Source organism: Camelus dromedarius, chromosome 2, assembly GCF_036321535.1.
Source record: "Camelus dromedarius isolate mCamDro1 chromosome 2, mCamDro1.pat, whole genome shotgun sequence".
NCBI lineage: Eukaryota > Metazoa > Chordata > Mammalia > Artiodactyla > Camelidae > Camelus > Camelus dromedarius.
In genome coordinates, this window is record NC_087437.1 from 116,740,327 (window position 1) to 116,749,234 (window position 8,908).

An 8,908-nucleotide genomic window follows, 5' to 3' on the forward strand; every position below is an offset into this window, starting at 1 on the left:
TTTATATTTAGCTACTATAACTTAATTGTTCTTTTCTAAGTAGATAAAACATAATTTATAAGATTTTCTCAAATTTTCATTTCCATCTGCATGTATTTCTGTTGAAGGGATTTCGTTTGTTCCTTCCTTAGTTAAGCTACTATTGCTAAATTGATGCCACAATTACTCTTATTAGAATAGCATGAAAACTCTATGATAGTGTTATTTAAATGTAGACCCAATAATGTAATTCTCATGGATACATAATAAGTATTTTATTTTGATTTGAGTTGAATGCCCACGATGACTTGAAGCATCCATTAAGTCTGACATGAATGGAAAAGTTGAACACAATAAAGACCATTTCTGTATGCAATGGCTAGTTTTACAAAACTGAGGAGGTAATTTAACACTTACCTTAGTCAACTTCTGTTGATTTTAAAAAATGTAAAAACAAAAAAAAAACCAAAACAAATATGTTAACAAAATAGCACCACGTTCAAACTAGGTAATCTTTGTTAGTGTACGCCTAAATTCACAGTTTAGTCCTAAATTCATCGGATTAGATTAATCCTAAACTCACAGATTGGAGTACTTTAGATTTTGCAGCCATGTCTTTCTGTTTTGTAATTTTTTTTCTTAACTGTTGTTATTTTGTTAAAAAGTTTTCTCTTTTTTTACATTTCTAAAATTTATGAAGTCAAAATTTAAAAGTGTTCTCTTGATGGCAGACACACACACGCCAACCACAGTACAGATACTCAGCCTATTCAGTTGCTTTGTGGGTAGCTGAAAATGTAAAGTTAGAGTTTCATTTTTTTAAGTGACTAAATAAATGTTGAAAATAAAAATGGTGTTGTTTTGGTATATAATTTGTATATAGACAAAAGAGTCATAGATCATATCGACAGAAAATGAGAGGTACCTGATGATTCAGTAAGGGTCCAACTAGAAACCCTTTATCCAAACGGTGCAGCCGAGGGCGCTGAGATGCAGGCAGTCACATGAGCTGTATCAGGGATGCGGGGGGACCGAGGAAGAGGGCTCTAAGGTGCCGGCAGTAAGGAAGCTCTTCTCACTGCTGGGTCTGGAGGATGAGGGGCGAAGACGGCATCTGAGCTCAGCGAGGGGCCGTCAGGGGGACAGGGAAACCTTCCCCGCCTCTGTCCTGTCCCTCCTTTTACTGCTGGAGCAAAAGGCAGCCACCCAGGGGGCCCGGGGAGGGCAGGCAGGAGTCAGCCTCCGGTGCAGAGCAGCCCAGAAAAGGCGCATAGAACCTGGAGAACGACCAGCACACTTGACTCTATTTGATCCAATGTGTGTGTGTGTCTATTGCCTTCATTCACATCCACTTATTTAGTATGTTTGGAGTGTCTGTGACCTTTGACAACGTATAGGTGTTGGAATGATGGAAAAAGGCAGCCAAGTGAGGCCTGTGGCCCGCTCCCCATGGACCCGGGGAGGGACGAGTTCAGAGAATAAAGAAAAAGAGACAAAGGATGGCAATCTCTGCTCTGCAGACAGCTCCAGTGGGTGACGCGCAACGTGCGAAACCAAGAGGTGGTATTTATGCTGAGATTTTAAAAGGGAAGAGGAGTTGGCCTGGGAAAGTCAGGGGGCAGAATATTCCAGGCAGAGAGGACAGGAGTATAGAGACCTGAGAACTGGGTTTCTGGGCAGGGAAATGGGGCAAAGAGGACGGGGAGGGGGAGAGGGGGCGGGGAGCAGGCCCGCTGCACAGACATCTCTCTAGCGCAGGGTAGGGACACCAGGGGAGGGTGCAGACCTGGGGGAGAGGGCTGGAGGCCGAGGACACGGAGTGATGTGTATCCTACACAGGTCTCTGTGGGCGGGGAGAGAGCGGAAGGTGGGGTGGGGGGAGGGGGGAGTTTGGAGGAAGGGGGCTCACAGGGGTCTGTGTGGAGCACTGGGGGCTGCGCCGGGGGGTTGTCACAAAGACTGAGGAGGAGGACAGATGGGGCTGCGTTTTGTTGGTTGAGGGTCAGAGGGGAGGAATGAAGAACAACTCAGACTTTTTCTAAGAATGCCATGTATGTTTGCTCTACAAGCAACTGAGTAAAACTTCTGCATGAGAATCCTAAAAAAAAACTCAGCAAGATGACACCCCGTGAAAGCCTGCGTCTCTGGGGCACAGAGGGTTGAGCAGGCGAGCACTTGGGCTCCCCGGGTGTCTGCCATCCCTGACGGCCCTCGGGATCAGTGGTCTCACCCCCTGGGGGTCCCACCACAGGGACTCCTAGGGCAGGTACGGGAGGGGCTGGAGGGGAGGGGGAGGATTCCCAAGTGTGAGGCGCTGGCTACCCGAGTGGAGCTGTCAGGACGCTACTCGTGGGGAGACCAAGGTGAACCCTAGGTTTCCTCCAGCAGGGTGTGCGGGCTGTGGAGAGACGGACTCAGGGCCCAGGAGTGCTGGTGAAGGAGGCCTACACACTCACTGTTGGCTCTGCACCGGCGCCCAGACTGCCTGCAGCAACCTCGGGTGAGGTGGGAGGTCAGGGAGGGCTCCCTGGGGGAGGTGGCCCTGAGCTGAGTACTGAAGCACCAGCAGGAGTTCTCTACAGGGCTTTCCACACTTGGAGGGGCCTGTGAATCCCTTGGAGATCTTGTCACAAAGCAGATTCTGATTCATCAGGTGTTGGGTCCTCCTGAGTCCTGCACTGCTCACTGGTAATGCTGAAGTTGGGTAGAGAAGTGGATGAGCAAAGATCTTTAGGTGACGGTGGGGAAGGAGTGTGGGAGAAAAGAAAGGGGGCCATGGCATTTCTGGCTTGAGCCCAGGCACAGACCAGAAGGCATGGACAACCTGGCCGATCTGATCTATAACTTAGACAGGTGCACTGTCCCCTGAGGACACACCTCGTTTCAGAAGAGCACGATGAACTTCCAATCGGCAGTTGCCCTTGAGGGAGCCATGCGTGGACAACCCTCTTAGACCTCCACAATCCCCTGTGTCAGGAGGTAACCCATGTCCGTTCTCTTGCTCAGTCCAGACACCTGAGGACCCCTTCTGACCTGATCCTAGTTCCTCACCCACTACGTCCACTCCATCACTGAGTCCATAGAAGATTCTTCCAAACTCCCTGTGTTTTCCCTCAGTCTCAGCCACCATCCTCCAGTGCAAACCACCCCTCTGCCTTAGATCACTGTCACTCCTGTGACCGTCCATCCTACTTGGGCCCCACGTCTCCATACTTCTTCCCTTGTGTCTCCTCCCAGCAGCCGGAGTCATCCCTTTATCCCACGACCTGAGCATGGCCAGAATGAAGCCAGACCTTGGCACGCGTGGGATGAAGGTGCAGCCGACCCCTGACCTTGGTCCCCCTTCTCCTGGCCCTGGGTCATGTACAGCAAGGAAGAGCAGCGCCCACTGCAGCCTGGATAATTCCAGGGGTGCTTAATTTATGCCTGCATGTAACTGACAGCTGCCCTCTTCACTCATAAAATTGTTCCAGTTACGACAATAGTTATATGGCCACAAAATGAATGGCTCACTTGAGTTCAAACCTTTCAAAAGGAACTGCCACATTTTCTCAAAATATATAAGCTCATGCGAAATGTGATCAAATGATTTAAATTTAAATCTGAATGCAGCCAATGGAGTCAAAAAAGCACCACTTTTTTTTGCCAACTTAACCAATAGGGCAACACCATATTTTTAGTTAAGATGATTCTGCAGTCTTAACTTCCTAATTAAAAGCTATTCTAGTTTGGAAAAGGTCTCAACAAAAGCCAGGTAACGTGTCAGGTAAACACAACACCAAGTACACTAGGGTTGCAGTTAAGGCCCCTCCAGTTTACTGTCGATTCAGGAGACTGTTCTTGAAAACCCTTTCACAAGCGCCCATTCTAATGCAAAGTTCATGTGATGCAAGAGTCACGGGAATTATAGACAAACGATTCACCTGTTGGACTCAGACTCAATAGCATTTTGTGGTGAAGTTAGATCTTGAGTCTCAAGGTAAAAAAGTGCTCGTAGGAAGACAAGGCGGCAGTAACTCCCACCCGGGGCCCCTCGCGGGGAGTTGCTGTCCCGTGAGGGGCCAGGACACCTGTATTTATTCCAAGATCCTCTCACGATTCTGATGCGCAGCAGAGACGGGGAGTCACTGCAGTGGGGACTCGACTCTAATGTGTTGAAAAGTTGTGCGTCTTCCTCTGAGTCACAACTCGGGTCCCCCCACTCAATTCTCAGGGCCCATGACACTAAGGTTACGATTTTAATAATGAATAAGCTTTAATTTTAGAGCACTTTGGGTGCATAGCAAAACTGAGTAGAAAGTGCATAGAGTCCCCTTACATCCCCTGTCCCTACACACTCAAAACCTCCCTGTCACCACCCCCCACCAGAGAGGTACATTTGAACCTGCAATGACCCTTTCCCGTCCCCAAGACACTGGGGCTCACTCTTGGTGCTGGACATTCTGTGAGCTTTGACAAACACCATAATGACATGTGTCCATCTTGACAGTGTCATACAGAGTATTTCTGGTGTCCTAAAAATCTGTGTTCGGCCTGTTCACCCCCACCTCAAATGCTGGCAACCTTGACCTTTTCACTGTTTCCTTAGTTTTGTCTTTTCCAGGATGCCATGTAACTGGATTCATATAGGGTGTAACTTTTTTAGTCTGACTTTTTCACTCAGTAGTATGTTTTTAATTTTCCTCCATATCTTTTCATGGCTTCCTAGCTCATTTCTTTTTCAGTGCTGAGTAATATTCCATTGGATTCACCTGGAATGTTTAACCCTCAGAGTTGCCCCTACTCAGCCACCAGTGATTCATCCATCAGGTTTTCCTACCCCAGTGTTGGTTTCCAGGGAGATTTCTGCTCCTGAGAGTCTACGCTGGTTAAGTAGTGACTCTCTGTGCCTGCCTGCCTGTCTCTCCAATTTTGGGAGCAGCAATTTTCCCTGTGACCTCATTACTCTGACATATTTAAGAAGAGTTGTAATTTTTCATTTTGTTCATCTTTTCACTTGTTCTCAGGGCAGAGTGATGATTTCCAAGCCCCTCACACACAGTTCATGGTATTTTCATTTCCACTCTCTCTCCTCCTGCGTTGCTGATCTGTGGGGCACCCACCTCAGCTGGGTGCCCGCTCCTCCAGCTTCCTTTGGGTTCAGTAATGGGGAGCCCAGCAGGGGACTGGAGGGAAGTGGGAAGATGAGGCTAGGTCACTGGATCTCTTGCTGCATTTGACCAGGTGGCCATGAGCTGGCTCTGTCCACGGGCTGAGAAACACTCTGCTCTTAAGGGGCTGACTCTACACGACTCTTCCTCGGGGTTACACCAACAGCTCTTCCCTCGGTTCCCTCTGGCCCAGGGCGCTGACTTGCCCACAGCAGGCAGCCCAGGTGATGCCGCGGCTAGCTTAGTGCAGCTGCTGTAACACATCACCACAAACTGGGAGGCTTAGAGAACTTGTTCCTTACACATCCGGAGGTCAAAAGCTCAAAATCAGTCTCACTGGGCTAAAGTCAGGGTGTTGGCAGGGCTGGATCCTTCTGGAGGCTCCTACACTCCTTGGCTTGTGGCCCCTTTCTTCATCGTCAAATCCAGCAGCATGTGATCTTCCCATCTCTCTCCGGCTCACTGATCTCTGCATTTGTCATCACAGCATCACTGACCCTCCTGCCTCCCTCTTACAGGGACCCTTGTGGTCACATTTAGAACCACCTGAATAGCTCAGGAAAATCTCCCCATTTCAAGATCCTTCGCACATCTGCAAAGTCCCTTTTGCCATATGTCAGGTAACCTACGCACAGGTTTGGGGGTTAGGAAGTGGGTGTTGTTACGGGGGCCATTACTCAGCCCGCCCCACAGATGCCTTATGCCCTGCAGTCCTGCTCCACCCATACCTGTTTGAACAGCACCTTCATCTATGAACTGTCCTCAGAGTAACCTATTTCCAGCATCACCTGTTTCCCTGACAGCACTGTCCATGGCTCCTGTATCAGAAATGTGTGGAAAAGATTACCTCACTAAGCATTTAACAGACATTTTCTCAAGAACATGAATAGATCACAGTTTATGGAAAAGTCAGATTTATGCAAAAATGCAAATGGATATTGGCAGTGTTCTGTAAACTGAAGATTTCGGACAAGACAATAAAACGAAGACAATGTCTACATAAACTAACCTACTTTTGAATAACTCTCGTCTAGATTTTCATATAATGCTGCTTTCATTATTGTGAGATGGAACCAGCTATATTTTTTAGCAAGGACCATATTCCAGTCAAAAAAGTGTCTCCCAGGACTCAGTGGCTGCTCTTGGCTGTGCAACCTATGTGCTTTGTTCCCAACTTCACACACAGTGCACGTGGGGGCAGAATAATGACCCTTCCCAAGGTGCCCATGCCCTAATCCTAAGAACTTGTGAATTCGTTGTGTTACATGGCAAACACACTCTGCCAATGTCCTGGGTTATCTGGGTGGACCCCGTCTAGTCACATGAGCCCTTGAAAGTAGAGGACTTTCTCTGACTAAAAGCAGAAGAGAGATGAAGCAGATGGTGAGTCAGAGAGATTCGAAGAATGAGGAGGAGTCATATGCTTTTCCTGTCTCAGAGATGCAGGGACCATGTCCAAGGAGCAGAGAGAGGCCTCTAGGAGCTCAGGGCGGTCCCCAGCTGACAGCCACAAGGAAATGGGACCTCAGTCCTACAACCGCAGGGAACTGGATTCTGCTAAAGATCTGAATGAAGTTGGAACCAGCTTTTCCCTGGAGCCTCCCAATGGGAGCCCAGCTGATCGTCTTGCTTTCAGCTCTGTGAACTGACACAGAGAAACCAGGTGAGCAAACTCAGACTCCCAACATACAGATCCTTGAGATGTTAAAGAAATATTTGTTTAACCTCCTAACTTTGTGAGAATTTGTTATGACAGCAATAAAAAGCTAATATAATGCAATTTTAGTAAGAACAGGATACATGTTGTAAAATATTACTCTTTAGAAGATGCATCATTGCGGAGGTGGGATCAAGATGGTAGAGTAGGAATATGCTGAGCTCACCTCCCTTGGGACTGGGACACACAACTATGTATAGACCTGCTCTCTCTGAAAACAACCTGAAGTTCAACAGAACGGCTCTTCTACAACTAAGGCTATAAAGAAAGTGCACACACACACACACTGAGGTAGGTAGGAGGGGGAAAGAAACAGTCTCATCAGAACCCACACCCCAGCAGGTGACCCCAAAAGAGGAAGAGGCTATCACAAACTTAGAGGCCCTCCCAGCCCTGGGTTCCAGCACCAGGAACATGAGCCCCCTTAATTGACTTTGAAAGCCAGCAGGACTTGTGACTGGGAGAATCGGGGGGCTGTAGGAAACTGAGATTCCACTCTTACAGGATGCGCACAACTTACTCCCTGTCTCAGCACAGAGATAGCTGATTGAAAAGTGCCTGGTGCTCTAGGTGGCCTGCTATCAGTGCTCCAGCACAGCTCCCAGCCCACACTGGCTCAGTTCCTGACCTCCATGCACACACTGGTGGAAACATTTTAATGCCCCAGGAGAAGCCCTGGCCCATGCTGGGCTACAACTCTGGCACCCTCCCAGGTCTAGTCTGCTCCCACCAAAATGGCTGATCCCAACTTGCCCCAGGAAAAGCCCCAGCCAGCACTCACTTCACCTTCAACCCTCCAGCTAAAGCCACTAGGGCCATGCAGCTATATATATGCACACTCACACAAGGACACGCCTTCAAGACCTGAATCAGGTAACTGTTTCACCTCACTTCATAGAGACACACAGGGAAAGTCAAACAAAATGAGAAGACAGAGACATATGTTCCAAACAAAAAAACAAGATAAAACCCCAGAAAAAAAAAAAAAAACCCTAATGAAATTAAGATAAGTAATTCACTTCAAGAGTTAAAAGTAACAGTCATAAAAATGCTCACTAAATCAGGAAAGAGTAGAGAAACACAGTGAGAACTCCAACAAATAGAAAATATTAAAAAAAAAAAACAAAACTCTTAGACCTAAAGAATACAATAACAGAAGTGAAAAATACACTAGAGGGAATCAACAGCAGAGTAGATGATATAGAAGAGCAGATAAATGACATGGAAGACAGAAAAGTGGAAATCACCCAATCAGAACATAAAAAAAAACAAAAAACACAGTTTTAAATGAGGATAGCTTAAGGGACCTCTGGAAAAACATCAACCATACTAACATCATATTGTAGGGGTCCCAGAAGAGCAGAGAAAGAGAAAGAAGCAGAAAAAGTACTTGATTAAATAATGTTTGAAAACTTTCCTTATCTGGGGAAGGAAATAGATATCCAGGTCCAGGAAGCAGAGAGAGTCCCCAGCAAGATAAAGCCAGAGATCCACACCAAAATAAATCGTAATTAAAATGGCAAAAATTAAAGATGAAGAGAGAGTTTTAAAGGTAGCAAAAGAAAAACAGAGTCACATACAAGGGGACATCCATAAGGCTATCAGCTGATTTTTCAGCAGAAACTATGCAGGCCAGAAAGGAGTTGTGAAATATATTTAAAGTGCTAAGAGGAGGAAAAGTGTACAACCAAAGATACTCTACCCAGCGAGGTTATCATTCAGAATTGAAGGAGACATAAAAAGTTTCCCAGGAAAGCAAAAACTAATAGAGTTCATTGCCACCAAAACAATTTTAAAAGAAATTTTAAAGAGTCTTCTTCAGCAAAAAAGGAAAGTCCGTAACAAGATAAAGAAAACACATGAAAGCAAAAATCTCACTGGTAAAAGCTAATATATAATAAAGACAGTGGATCAACCACTTAAAAAGCTAGTGTGAAAATTAAAAAACAATTTGGTAAAGTCAATTATAACTACAATAAATAGTTCAGGGATACACATAAAAGATGTAAAATATCTTTTTTGCAGAGGTGGAGCAAGAATTTAGAGCTTTTAGAACGGTAAC